The sequence below is a fragment of the Tauraco erythrolophus genome, chromosome 20, assembly GCF_009769465.1.
Source record: "Tauraco erythrolophus isolate bTauEry1 chromosome 20, bTauEry1.pri, whole genome shotgun sequence".
NCBI lineage: Eukaryota > Metazoa > Chordata > Aves > Musophagiformes > Musophagidae > Tauraco > Tauraco erythrolophus.
Window position 1 is genome coordinate 9886718 of NC_141484.1, and position 14839 is coordinate 9901556.

The following is a 14839-nucleotide window of genomic DNA, read 5'->3' on the forward strand; positions in this document are numbered from 1 at the left end:
CAGCCTAATCTCAATGGATACCTCAAAAGTGGCCAATCTCTCGAAGGATAAAACCACACCAATTTTCTTCCTCTTCCTAATTCAATTAAGAGAAATGAGTACTGCAATATCTGACTAACAGAATCTTCTGCTTGATAAACACATTTCACATTCTTCTGCTGTGTAGCACCTTGCGCATTGCATGTAGTGAACACAGACACACAAGTGTATTAATTCAGGCAAAAAACTGTCTGACAGTGATTGATTTATAGAGGAATGATCTATCTGCCTTTCTTCAGAAAAACTAAGGTTGTGGATACTTTATACAGCCTAATGATTTGCTCAGTAGATAAGTCAGGAGGGCTTGTATCGGCTTGTTCCATTATGTTCACTGATTCTGAAGGCGTGAGAAACTCTCAGAGTCAAGTTCTCATGATTTTATAGGATGTGTTATGGCAGAGATCTAAAAACTGATGATTTCATCATGAACTATAAGCATCATTATCAAAATGATGACTGTTGCAAAACCACGTACTGTATCTATTGTGTTACCCGAAACTGCAGGAATACTAATTGTAAGAGTGACTAGATAGCTTGATATATATTCTATTTTATTTTTAAAAAGAAGTTTTTTATATAGAAGTTTGAATTAGGGGTATTAAAATACTAAGTTTATGAAAAGAATTGCTGGTAATTACATGCTGTGAGATTTTAGTTAAAGTAGACATGTTTTGCATTTCTTAAATCAGATTATTTAATAGAAAATGACATGCAACACATTATGAAAACTGAAGGCAAAGCTACAGAATTGCTGCTTGTTTCATCAGGTATAGTAATTCTAGCAAATTGTATTAAATGTTGTTTCTGATGTCATAGAAATATTAATTTTGTTAAAATAGTAATTGTGAAGGCACCCTGGAAAATGCAAAGCTGCTCTCTTAGTAGAAAAAGAAATCAAGCTTTTTCTTAAAATCAACAAATAATTAAATGTGTCATAGCATAAAGAAAAATGAACATGCAGAGAAGTAGCTTTTTATTTTTCAGGTTTTAGCAAAGCTTTTTTGGTTGTTTAAGTTGGATACTGATACTGTAATAATGGAAAAAAAATGGAATTATACAGCAGCATGTTAAAGTCTTGTCATTGGAGTCTGGTTAAAATGGTAGTTCAGTAAATTAAAAAAAAAATCATATAGTATTTTAGAAATATTTTGAATAATGGTAGCCAGAATTCCTTTGAAAGATTAAGGATAATGCTTTTACATTAAAAAAAAAAAGTGAAAAAATATTGAGGTGTAGGAGGGGGATCGGTCCTTTTTTTCCACCTTAAGTGATCTGTTGCATTTATTTTTGACTAATGATGTATAACTAACGTGGACAGTTTGTAATGGACTCGGCCAAGTCAGTTTGTACCTGTTGTTCTTTATATCTTCTTGGAAGTACTTGTACTAATTATTCTTGAAAAAAAAATATTGTTGTCAAAACTCCATTGCATTCGTAGTTGAACCATTTATGATAACAGTCTGAATTTGCATTCAGGTGCAGCACTTATAATAAAGAGATGTTAATTAGATTTTCTTGTTCTGCTAGCTTTCCTTTGCTTAATAATGAAAATTCCTGTGTGTCCTGTTCCCCCCCACCCTGACTTTGTACTTGGTATTTAACTTTCAGTCAAGTTATTCCTGTTCAACAGAGTATTAACTATCGTTTCTTAATAAGATAAAATGCATTGTTGCAGTTTTAATGTTAGAAATTTAGAGCACTGGAGCTTCTTTGCCATGTCTAAAGCAGGACAGAATTACAACAGCTTTTTTTTTAAAAAAAAAAATTGTTGTGATGGCACGCTCAGCCTGCAGACAGTAGTGCTCCCAGAACCTGCTGCTCTGATTTGAAAGGTGTGGAATGAGTAGCTTATTTTACAGGGTGTTTATCCTTTCGTAAACTCAGGCTACTGTCAGCCAGATGAATGTTCTGTTTCTCCCTTTTACTATTTAATCCCTTTTTTTTCTCATGGTTTAAAAATGCCAGTAAAAAAATATTTCTAGACCTAGACAAGGATAATTTCTCTTCCAATCTCTAAGTAAAACACAGGAGTATCTGGCAGAGGTACATATTTCGTAATTAAAAAAACTTAAAACTATTTGATCCCACAGCTGGAAAAGACGTTAATGGTTTAAAATACATGCAAACAATTAAAACTGTCTCGATATAAATAATGTTAGTTACCTAAAGTTGTAAAATGTGTGTTTTGTGCTACCAAAATTAAAATCTAGTATTAGAAAGCAAAATTGAAATAAGTAGTTGCTTTTTCCTTAAAATTGAATGCTATAATTGGTGATATCCTTTAAAAATGTGAAAAAATTCTTCAGTAGCAAGATAATAATTTTCATGTAACTTTTTTAGATTGAGAATTTATTTCCTGTATGCCTGATTTTAGACATGCAGATAGTTATATATTATTATAATTTTCTCTTTCTGGTTTTGAAATGAAGTAGTATTATTTATTTATATTTTTATTGAAAACAGGTGATTCAGATAATGTTGGTTAAACTCGAGGTTGTCTTAGTTGTTTGTTTCTTGTCAATAGTATATACCTCCTCATGGCTCTCTAATCTCTAGCCCTTTCCAACCTGAAACTGATAGCTGCAAGTTTTCTTCCATCTATTTTTAAAAGTATGTTGTTGCTGCCTCCTTGCCTTTTAAGATGTTAGCAAGTTCAGAAAACAGGAATATTGTTTAACACTGTGTGCATGTGTGTGTATAAATATATAAACAAAAACATACGTGGGTATAAGTACATACACATATGTATGCACATATGTATTCGTACACACACACATACATATGTGCATGTTGTTTTTTAGGTTTTTAAGTAGTCTAAATTGTTTAAGATGCCCAGTTGATCAAAGAGGAAATTTCAAAATGTCTTTTATTACAAGCAGGGATGGTAATTATATTTCTTTTTAGGACACTGCTTTAGCAAACTACGTAACAGTTTGTCATGCACACTCCATTATTATTGCAGTATCCTTTTGGTGATGTTGATCTCTCTGACCAGGAGTACTCACTGGGGTGGAACTTTTTGAAGGACATGCTATAATTAAAATATTGTGATGTGGCATTATTGCATAACTCAAGGACATGCCATTGTCACCTACCTAGAGTGTTGCAAGAACAAGATTTGTGAGTTTTATTCTAGCTGAGATTTTCCAGTGATTAACTACCACTCCCTTCTAAACTTCCAGTTCCTTTAAACTGAAAGATAAATTTTAACGCAAGTGTTTGTTAATTAGGAGGAAACATGGGTGAGAGGAGTGGGTTGGCGAGGACTGGAAAGGAAGCATGTGTTGAAGGTACGGACCGAAGAGGGCTGCGTGCTTGTGTGAGAGTGTGTGAGCGAGAGGAAGTACAGAAACAGATCAAATAAGTTGGTTAGGCAGCGTGGAGAAGAAATAAAAATCTTGGTAAATCTTAATAACTCAATGTCTTCATACACTTTAACTGACTAGAGAGAGGACAGCTCAAACCAATCCAATTTTCTGTGCTAAATTCCCAGAAGCTGGAAAAAATAATAAATCAAAACTGAAGTGGAGAACTTTATTTTCACACAAGCTTTTCAGGTTACCCCAGCACTACTGTATGAAGAATAGCTGACAGGCTAAACGTAGCAATTTTAAGCCTTTTAATACTTCAATAAAATCCATAAACTTTCTGTATGAAAAAAAGGTGCTTAAAATACTTTTCACCAAGAAGAGTCAATTATACTAAAAACTTGCAAGAGTTAGTTTTTTTTTTTTTCTCAAACTAAAATTATTTCCCTCTGCTGTTGAAACTTTGTGCTGGAAGCTTAAACTGGTGCAGTAAATGCACCTGTTAGGAGCAACCGAGGCTTCTGAGACAGCTGAAAAACGAACAGCTCGGGTTTACTTCTTAGAGGTTAATATGAACTCGCTTTATTTGAAAAAACTGCTCTAAAGAAAAGTACTCACCAGGTACATGGGTGTCGGAAACCTTCAAGGCGCTGGCTGTTGGTGAGCTGTAGCTGTCACTGCTGCGGGAGAAGTACCTGTTCTCTGCGGGATCTCGAGTGAAACTGCAGGAGGTTGTTTCAGGGGGAGGGACTTAAGAAGTGTAGGAGTTGAGCCCTCGGGGTGTAGAGATGCACCTGATATTACTCCAGCCTGAAGCTACGATTCATTTGTTTGTGTCCACTGCTTTCATTCAGCATTACCTCAGCATCCCGGCTATCGGGGAGAGCTCTTGTGGCTTTCCTGCCCTCCAACAACCAAGTTTTCCTCTGAACTGTGGTGTCCGTTCCTCTGAGTGGCAATCTGCAACGTGAGGTCAAAAATGACTACAGTAATATACTGAGCTTTTAATATATTTAACTTTGTAGAAGTGACTTGTGAGCAGCACAATTGACTGTACACAGGCGGTAGCAAAGCTTAAAAATAATAATTCTACTCTTTTATTAGAGGCTGACTTTTTTATTGGATGCCTTTATAGCTTTAATATTATTGCTCCCTCTCCCCCCCCCCCCCCCCCCCCCCCATTTGTATTTAAATATTTTTGTCCTTCATGAGTCTCCTTTCTGAAGGCGGGACTGAACTAACTCCAAGCTTGCTTGCCACAGGAACCTGCCAAAGCTTGCCTGTAATCAGCAGTCAAATGTACGGATCCTGTAAATGGAAAGGAGTCACCTCTGTCAGAAATTGATTATCAGCTCTGTACATTTGCTCAGGAGCTGTGAAACTGGATGTCAAACGGAGGAAGTCAACCAATCATCCACTGATTAGTACTAGTACTTGCTTTTAGTTACATTTTAGTTAAACTTCATAAATGGTACATTTATTAGTGTATCTGCCAGTCAAGTAGTGACATTGCTGTGCTCTTTAGTAAAACAGTAGCCTCTCACATAGTGGTTGTTAAGAGGAAAGATTTTGATAGTTCTAGTTCTCTCCAAAACCCATTCCTATTACTGAATGTAAAAACAAAGGGATTTTTGGCTACTAATTCTAATGTTCTTGAGACGTTAAAATTTCTGTTCGTAACTGTTAAATTCACGTAGATGAACATGATAACCCTCTTGTTTCACCTACTGCTCTGTAATGAAGACAGTTGCAGATTATTGAAATTTATAAATGTAGAAGTATGATGAATTTTACACTTGGCAAAAGTATAATATTTTGAATGAAAATTAAGGAAATCATCACTACAAAACCTGTTTAGCCACTGGGAAAAAATTGTTTCAAAATCAGTCTCTAAAGCAGTGCCTTAAAATAATTTTAAAGGTGTGGCCTTTATCTTGATGGAATGACTTATGGACATCTACTTTCCTGTCTAGGTACATAAATCACCATCCTTCCCCTTGCTATGCCGATGTAGTTTTCTAGAAAATTTTTCTAAATACAAGAAATCACTAATTTTTAGATAGGAAGGTGGCTCTTGGTTTATTTTTTTTTAATTAATTTTTTTATTATTCTGTTCCTGTAATGCAGCTTAGAAGTGTAAAAAGATGTCTTATTACTGTCTAGTTGTTTATAAATCCTTTGGCTTCAGTAGGAATAACGAGTATTTGTAGTCCATCATTCTTCGATTTAATTGTAAAATGTTTTGAAGTAATATATTAGAAAATTCTACCGGCAAAGAAACGTCTTGTAATGTCTGCGTTCAGAAACGTCTCTGAAAAGACCGGAGAAAAGTCCTTTGCTTTCTCAGCAGAAGACATTATTCAGTCCTCCTCACTGTGAATAGCCCTTCTTTCATGATAAGAAGTTTGTGTGCTGTGTCAATCTACATAACTGTCCTTGTTCATCTGCAAATGTGGGTCATTTTGTTGTCTCTAGCTGGAGGAAGGTGCCATCAGGTTTCACCTTTTTCGTGTTATGAGGTGGAGGTGGGTTTCCTTGAATGGAATCTGATCTCATTTTTTGTTTTTAAAGAAAATTGCTGTTTCTGGTATCTAGAGAAAGCTATTGAAGGACTCCTTTAATACAGATGACTGAACTGGCATATGGCAGTCAATATTTGAACTTTGATTTTATTTTTTCCCCTTTCTCCCCATTACCCTTCCCTGATCTGATATGTGGAGGGGAGACATGATGTCCAGCTGCAGCCTTGATCCAAGGGAAATGTTTTAAATCTAGCTGATTCCTTTAAGTTGCTATTACTAGTCAGGTCAGCTGAAATCAGCTGTGAACAAAGTGAAACTGGAAAAAAAAAATCAGCTAATGTAAACGCTTTTTTCCTTGGTGCTTGGATGATACTAGAAATCCAAATCTGGCGCAGAAGATTCACTGGCGTACCCCAGAGAAGGAACGTGAGAGCTCCTGTTTGTGTATACTTCTAGAAGTAGTAAATTGTGATTGCAGTGATATTGTTTCATCACTTATTTTTAACTCATTATGCTTGCATCTCAGAGTGTTAGATAAACGGAACCCAGTCACCTGCTGGTAGCACTCTTTTTAGTTTACCTGAGCAGAAGTCAGATTAAATAAAAGCACCAGGACTGACATAGTAAAATTTTGATTATTGATATTTTTTTTTCTCAAGTTGCTTTTATAAAAACATGATTATTTTTGTATCTCTGGAGGACTGTAGCTTTAGTTTTATGTCTTCTTTGATGTAGAATGTACTCCTTTGTTCTGTTTAAAATTCTGTATCAAATAAGTGTTGTTTAGCTGTGGTTAAATTTCGTAGGTTTAATTACTGTAGCATAAAACTGCCATTCTGTAAATGTTACAAACTTACTTCATGTTTTTATATGAATTTTTTGGCTCAGCTTTAGCACTAAACAGAAAACAAAATATCACTGTCAGAAACCATAAATACAAATGGGATAAACTTAACCTCTTCTTGATACACTGCTTAGCTAATATTTATTTTCCTCTTACACTGCAAAATTCCATTCCCTAGATGTATGAAAGAGTGCCAAGTGTTGCTCTGGTCAGTTATCAACCCCTCAGTTGATCAGATAATTCTTAACTTTCTGCTCTAACGCTAAGAATAACACTGGTGACTTGGGGTGTTCTGCTGTTTTGCCTTTACCTCATATCTGTCAGAACTCCTGATACTGGCTTTCAGAGGATGTTTTCATGGTTTTCAATCATCAACTATATTTCCATATCATTCTAGAGATGCCTTACAAATTTGTGAACTAGTTGTTACTCCAAGAAAAAAGAATGATCATAGGTAAATGTGAATAATCTCATGTGGTTGAACACTGATAGACATGGAACTAGTGAAGCTTAGCTTGCCATATAAAGGAGACAATTGTGTGACTGGCAATATTTACTTCTATCTTTGTCATCTTAGTTATGTATCTAGATGTGTGGCTTTGACCTAAACGTTCAAGAAAGTCCTTTTTGCTTTCTTTAATCACTTGAACTGAAGTTATCGACAGATTTTGCTATCTGTATTAGCATGTTTGGACTAGGTTATTCCATACCATTCCCAGAAGGGGGCAAATGTATTTGAGTGTAATTGCTGTAACTCGTGCTGTGCCCCAAAACATTACATGATTCTTATACAATATTCTCATAAGTATCTTCTATCCCATATGAATAGTTATTAGTCTTAATGCTTTTTGAATAACACCTTTGAAATGTGTCTTTGTTTTTCATAATGATTCCAGTCCCTGACTTCGGAGATATGTCTGGGCAGATTACCTTTCTGATGTTTGTGAGCCACTTGTTCATGATTACTAGAGCAAATTATTTGTATGGGAAAAGATAAAAGCTCAGCAGTTAATAGCAACTGCAGATCGTATTTTTAGATATTTATTGTGGCCTGTGCTGTTAGTGTTTGGCCTGGAACTAGGATGATCTTCCTTCTGGTTCCCATCCTCCCCCTTGGGCAGTGAAACATCTTGGGGGAAGTAGGTAACGTCAGAAATCGAGACTGTAGGCAAAACTATGAACTGTTTATAAGAAGGAGTTTTTAATAATCATTCTTTTTATTGCCAGTCATTCTAAGGGAGCTGTGAAGTGTACCTTTCTTCAGTTTCTTCTTGATGCTCTGGTTATAATTCCCTTTTAAAACTTCTTATTTCTAAAGTGTTTTTCATGCAGAATGCTTTTTCCTTTTCTGCTTTGATTTTGAGACTTACGCCAGAGATTCTGAGACAGTTGTCTCACCTAGATGAAGTTTTTCTCATAGAATCCAGTAGTAGGACCTGAGTTGTGCCATGTGCAATTCTACAATATACAAGGTTGGTCCTGCACATTTTTCTTTGAGGCATAATTGGTGTTATGCTGCTGTGATCCCACTCTCACGAAGAGCAATGAGGCATATAATGAATACTGCTAGACTAAAAATATTTTAGCTTTCAGTTATTCTTTGAAACGTCAAATTTTGTGAAGATTTATTAGATTAATGAATGTTGTCTACTATTCAAATAAATTTTAAAAGTGAGGAATATAAACCAGCAAGTGAAAAATGACGTTTTATTTTATTCCATTAAAAAAATACTAATGCTGCAGTTCTTGAACTGCAGTTTGTCTGTTATGTTTTTGAATTCAAAGTTATGTGATACTATTTAGCGGTAAAAATTCAGTTGTTTTCAGAACGGATCATGCTGCTAAATTTCTATGTAGGGAAATTTTTTTTTAAAGCAAAATGGCCAAAAGTAAATTTAAATCTTATGATCTGATGATGTATTTGTGTGAATTTCTACATTTGGAATTGCAGCACTCCTAAATGAAACATACCTTACTGTACAGCATAAGTTAGGGCCAAAAACTTATATTTCGGTGTGGTTTCAGTATGATTTCACATCTTTTGTTTTGTGCTTTATTTGTGGTTTTGTAGGCTTCAGACTATTATTTATAGGGTTTTTTGTTTAATTGGGTGGGGATAAATACTAAACAAACAAGAGAATCCTAGTTTACTTGAATTTCTGGTTTGCTTGTGAAAGGACGTTATTAAAATTTCTCTTGATGACAGCATGGTATAAACTTTCTAGCTAATAAGGTGTGTCATATATAGGAACATGAAACTTCCTAGGCGTTCTTAGTATGTCAGTGGCGAGATGAAAAGTGCTGTTAAACTCTCTCAAAGGCGTGCTGACCACTGGGTACTCACAGGTGTATGTGCTAAATGGCTGGGGGCCTAAACTTTCTCTACTTAAAGCCAGAGAAAGTCTCTTGAAGTGTTTCGCAGTCAAAGATAACTTGCTTGCTTTTTTTTGTCTATTATGCATTATGTGATCCTATTTTTGCTATAAAACCAGGTATGTTTAAAGTAAGGTTGGAAACATTGGTATCTCTGAAGAGTAAGAAAAGGGAGACAGGGAAAGAAGATTGGAAGAACTGTGTGATTATGTTTGCAATGAGTCGGTGCTTATTTTGGGAGGATTCCAGCCAGAAAGACGTTATTTTTTGATCTGCCTGCCTCCTTCTGTACCCTTACCCATTCACAATGAATAGACTCAAACAATTCAACAATCCCTCTCTCCTTTTTTAGCTGTTGCAACAATGAAAGCAACGTTTAAACAAAGGGCAATAATGCTGATGAGATACACAGATGATGGCTGCTTCAGAAGTCTGATACTGGTCAATTCAAGTGATCCAAATCTTGAATTTGATTTTTTAAATCTCAGAATAAATGGAAAGAGTGGAAAGAAAGTGGAAAAAAACAACTTGTGAAGAACCAGGCGTTATTTCTTCTGTTTATAAATTGCTTTGAGAATAACAGGAGAAACAAAAAAGTGTCAGAGGAAAGTAGGGAGCGTGAACTCTGCAGTTAAGTATTGGTAGTGAGGGGACTGAGATGGATTTGAGAGGGGAGTTCGTAGGTTATCATGTCTTGGGATTCAGTGACAAAATCAGTATGATTTTTACTTTTGAAGAAGTCAGACACAATGCTGCCAGTGTCCAAAAAACCCTGGCTTAGGGAAATATTTTGTTTATTATTTCTGCTAAGTGGTAAGCACATAGTTTAAATAGGAAACAATGTTTGTTTCAGTTGACGTTTTTTCTCTGTTTTAAGAATGTCCCATTGTCAAGTATATTTTTGGTGAGAAGTTTTTATGAAATGAAGTCTCTTGTGCTGTCAGAAGGTTTCAAGTAGATGCAGCTCATCTCAATAGCAGATGCTATGGCTTTGAAGGAATATCTGTGTATGCATGACTTCTGTGTCTGCAATTTTAAAATTCCTTCAGCTTCTGTTGCAAATATCTTATTAATTTGGTTAGAGTGGATCCGTGCTCTGTGGTAGTACTGGATTATCTGTGCTCCTAGTACAGAGGATGCTTGCATATTTCCTGGTATTGATAAGAGATCGGATTCCTGTGTATTTTATCTGAGAGTTCAGAGAATGGTGCTTCCTGATATTTATATATAGCTTAATACACTTAAAAAAACCCTGAAGTCTGAAAAACTCTACACACAATGAAAAAAGGGGGAATTTTGCTTGTCTAATTTCACTGTGCCATTAAAAGAAAAAAAACTTGACAAAAAGTAAAACCAACACTGCTTTCAAGTGTTTTCTAGAAAGAGGTTTAATTTAGACTAAGATATAGTCTAATAGAAATCTATTATGTAACTTCTTAAACTTGTTTATATACTCTGTTTTTAAGGATTACCTTCTGTGTTTTCATATTCCAGAATAAGTTGTTTGATATTGATTTGCAGCTGCCAGGATTTTTGCAGGAGGATGCATAAGGAAGTCAGGCTTCTGAAATGTGTTAGTCTATTCTGTAGTTGTAGTTAATTGTGAGGCTTTTGGCAAGATTCCAGGTACTTTTCATTATAAATAAAGGAAGAAATGAAAAAAAAAGATCTACCTGTGTTAGTTTAACTCTTAGAAAATAGAGAACACCCAAACCTGAAAGGCTGGTTACAGAAGAATTCCTTCTCTCTAACACCCAGGTGAACTTAAAAAATGATGCGTGGTCTTGAAAATAGTATTTTTAAAAGTTATATGCATATATCACTGTAATAGTTTTTGAATTAGCAAGGAAAAATTATAAATAGTGCAGATTATTTTTTTTTTTTTCCACTAGCTAGCAAGTATGAGCAGGAATAAATGTCTTTGTTGAAGCCATAGCTTCAACAACTGGGAAATGGTGTAAATACTAAGCAGGGAATAAATGGCAATGAATTGCTTTTTCACTGTAGGGTTTATCTCAGTATTGCACCCTAACCTTTAGGCTAAGGTTGTTTCTTTGGTGATTTTGCCTTTCTGTCATACAGTACTATAAGTTTACAAAATTTTTATACTCTTTCAAAGTAAGTAATACGTTTGCTTAGTAGGATTCCTTCATAAACCTGTTTCTTCATGTCCTTAAACTGCAATTTGCTACTGGTTAAGTCAGCTGTAGCCCTGTTTGAAGGTCTGTAGTATGGCCTTGCTCATGAGTGGGAAGATGAATCCCAAAATATTCAGCACTCTGTGTTACAGAGAAGTAGATCAGTACTGTCTTAGGTCAGCTGCAGGCCTTTCAACACCGCCAGCTAGGGGTGCTTAAAGATTTGAGTTTCTATGTCTGCATTACATAATGACATTGAGATAGACTGGCCAAAATCCAGATCTGTCCACTGCATCATTGGCTCCTTGCCACACTCAAAAGCTCACACTAATTTCAGCGTTGTTGCACTTCTGCAAGCCTGCCATTAGTTTATTGAAACAGATACCTGGGAAATGAGAGCCAGCGTCCATTTCTTTTGAATACTATGTTTAAGTACCATAAGTCAGTCTTTGGCAGAGATGTAGTTAGAATGTCGTTCTTTAGGGCAACATCCAACTCAAGCAGCAATCCCTTCTCTCTGCCTGAAAGCCAGTCTTTGCATGACATGTTTTCCTCCCTCAGCAGTGAGGCAGACAACAATCTCCCTTGCTGCCCAGCTGTGATTCATCGCTAGAGCAGGTCTTTCCTGTGTGCTGACTGAGATAGGTCCATGGAAAAAAAAAAAAAAAAATCACGTGATCATATAATTAAAGACTCTCTTAATTCTTTACGTAGTGAGAGACTGAACTGAGATTGCAAGCAGACAGACACAGCCCTTCATAGTCACGGGTTGGCAGATGCTTATTTGGTTTGTGGATGTGCATATATATAGCCTTATATCCGTGGGTCAGCGCTGCGAATTGTGAGAAAGTTGTGGCAGCCCAAGAGACTTGGGCTGCTAAATTCTCATCAGTCTTCTGAGCATGAGTTGGGATACTCTTCTCTCCTTCCTGGGGCAAACTCGTAACTAGGGCAAACCTGGGTGCAGGAGTGGCAGAAGAGAGGCCGCCTGTTGACAGTTTTTAGGCTACAGGATACAATATTAGAGCATTTCACAGCAACACTTGGGGGTTTTTTGACAGATAAAGCAGCACATGCGTTGTGCTGATACTCGTTGGAGAATTTGTCCTCTGGATGAAGTAGTCCTTTAAGAGTAAATTCTGAAGTAGACAGCTTGTGTAGAAAAATGAGAACAAATCATAAATGTTTGGCAGAACTTTAAACGAATATTTATTTCTGATAATAGGCCTAACCTGAAATTATCTGTGTTTGCATCTGTGTTGATACATTAAATATTAGTATAACAGCCCTAATGAAGTTACGATTAGGACTTGCCTTTTTCTCTAAAAGAGGTTAGAGTGCCGTGTAAGAACATGTGGTCTCAAATCTGAAATTCTTTACATTAAAAAGCCAGAGTTTTTTTTTTTTAGCATATGAATGCTAGCGATAGGTACGCTATTTAATGCACGGGAAGCTGACGTTCTGCAGATATGGCTGTTTGCACTTTTTCTTTTTTGCCTGAGGCTTACAAAGAAGAAGGATCTATCGAAGCACAGTTCTGCAATGAGTTAGTTTTGTTGAAGAAAAATTCAAAGAATAATATTTTTATTCTTTGTATTGATATTTATAGCTGCGTTTAAGTCTCATAATTCATTAACTGTAATATTCTTCTCAGTTGCCCCTGCAGTGACACTGTGCACCACACTGCTTTCAGTAATAGCAGACACCCATTATCTTGTAGGATCTTTTCTTGTATTTTATAATTCCAAAGTGGAAGGTTTTGCAATATATTATTAATTGAGAAGGCTTCTCCGCATAAATGGTGCGTATCAAAACGTAACACTTACGTAAAAGGTAGCATTAGCTTAATCTGGTTCAAGATTGGCAAATTTTAGTTTAGTTTAAAACTTAGACAATTCTTAATTAACTTGAGATGCAGTGAACAAATCTGTTTTAAATGAAATAAGGTTGACATGGAATTTTGCAATTTTCTTGTGGAGACAAGACCCAGGGCTAAGGAACAGGTTTTTGTTGTTGTTCATTTGTTTGTTTGTTTGTTTAATTGCTGTATTTGTATGTTTTATATGATAAACATTGCAATAAAAAAAAAAAAGAGGCAATCTGAAGTTAAAGTAACATAGGACTCCTGATGGCATGTGTTATAGTCTACGTTTGTCTAAAGTATATTTTTAAAGGAGCTTTTTTAAAGGAATAGACTGAGGCATTTTTTCTTAGCGTACATATGGCCTTCCAGCATACAATATCTTCCATAACTTTGCTTAACTAGTTGTTTAGTGTTTATCACCTGCACCTGAAAGATGCTAAGCTTCTGGTTGTTTAAAATCTGTGCTTAAAAAGCAAAATATCTGTGCAACCTGTCTCCAGTAGGAGGAAAAGAAATAAAAATCTGTTGTTTGCAATGCTTTGAAGCCAGGAGCTGTTTCTTTATTTTCACAAGGCTTGAGCAAAGGGCTGTGTTGCAACCTGCAGTTATGTTGTTAGGTAAGGCAGGGTGGAGTGCAACAGGTGCTTATTAATACCTCTAGGCTACAGGTAAAGGTGACTGTATTTTCTTGAGCGTTCACAGACCTAAACAGGTGGATATTGTTTTAATAATCAGGTTGAGAGTGGACACTATTTATCCTCTGGTTTTAATGGCAAACTTTTAATGTAGATCTATGAAAGAAATGGTAACTTTTAAAGTTAAGTAAAAATTCAGGTCATTTTTCTTGTTGTATCTCCCAGCCTCCTACTTTTAAATAAAAAAGACATGTTCGTAATTAAAAAAAAAATTTGTCTCCACCCTTCCAAACTAAAATAAGTTTCTTCTGGAAGTTTTTTTTTTTCTAAAGCTTTTTTTTGTTTGTGTTTTTTTTTTTGATAAATTGATTTTAGATGTGAATGTGACGCGATTTTAAATCTGCAAAATTTAAAACAATACAGAACAGCACTGTGACCATGCTGAGTATTTGAGAGGTGATTATAATGGTGAATTGAAATTGCATAACAGATACAAAATGCAGAAGCTGACTACAAAGCTTTGAACTTCATTGCTGTGTTGTGTATCAAATGCTTTAGGAGAGTATGAATGTGAACGGTTTAAAACAGAGAAAAATGTTAAATAAATTTAACTTCGTCTTCAGTCTAAACACAAAGTACTAAAAGTGTACATGAGATAACATGAACACGGAGTCTGTCAAACTGTGGATGAGGAAGATGTTTTCTAGGATAATTCAGTTACAGTGGACAAACTGCTACAGGTGATTTTACCTATACTGCTCCTTCATGACTTCCTTCAGCCGGGCCCTCGTGACACTGCAGGAAGCTGTAGGAGAAAAAAAACTGCATTGTGTTTGAAGAATTCTGGGGTAAAGAATGAAGTGAAACCTGGAATTTTTGGGTTTGTTTCTTTTGGGTTTTTATGACTCGTAAGTACCAACAGGAAATGTAATGCTGGACCCGCTTTTCAAACACGCAAACATTTATCAGGAGCAGTTTTTATATAGTATTTCCCATAGTCCACAGTTCACCAGTAAATATTTGACCAATGATAGCACGAAAACTTTCACAGATGGCCTCTAGATTAATGTTTCCCTTCTTGTTGTCATCGTTGTATTTGTATTCACTTAGCCCTTA

General features: G+C 35.7%; 1 protein-coding gene across 1 annotated transcript in view; it reads left to right on the forward strand.

Annotated features, from left to right (window-relative positions):
• The window catches only part of TBCD (tubulin folding cofactor D), a 118216-nt gene that overhangs the window by 37622 nt on the left and 65755 nt on the right, over window positions 1-14839 (forward strand). The window lies entirely within an intron of this gene.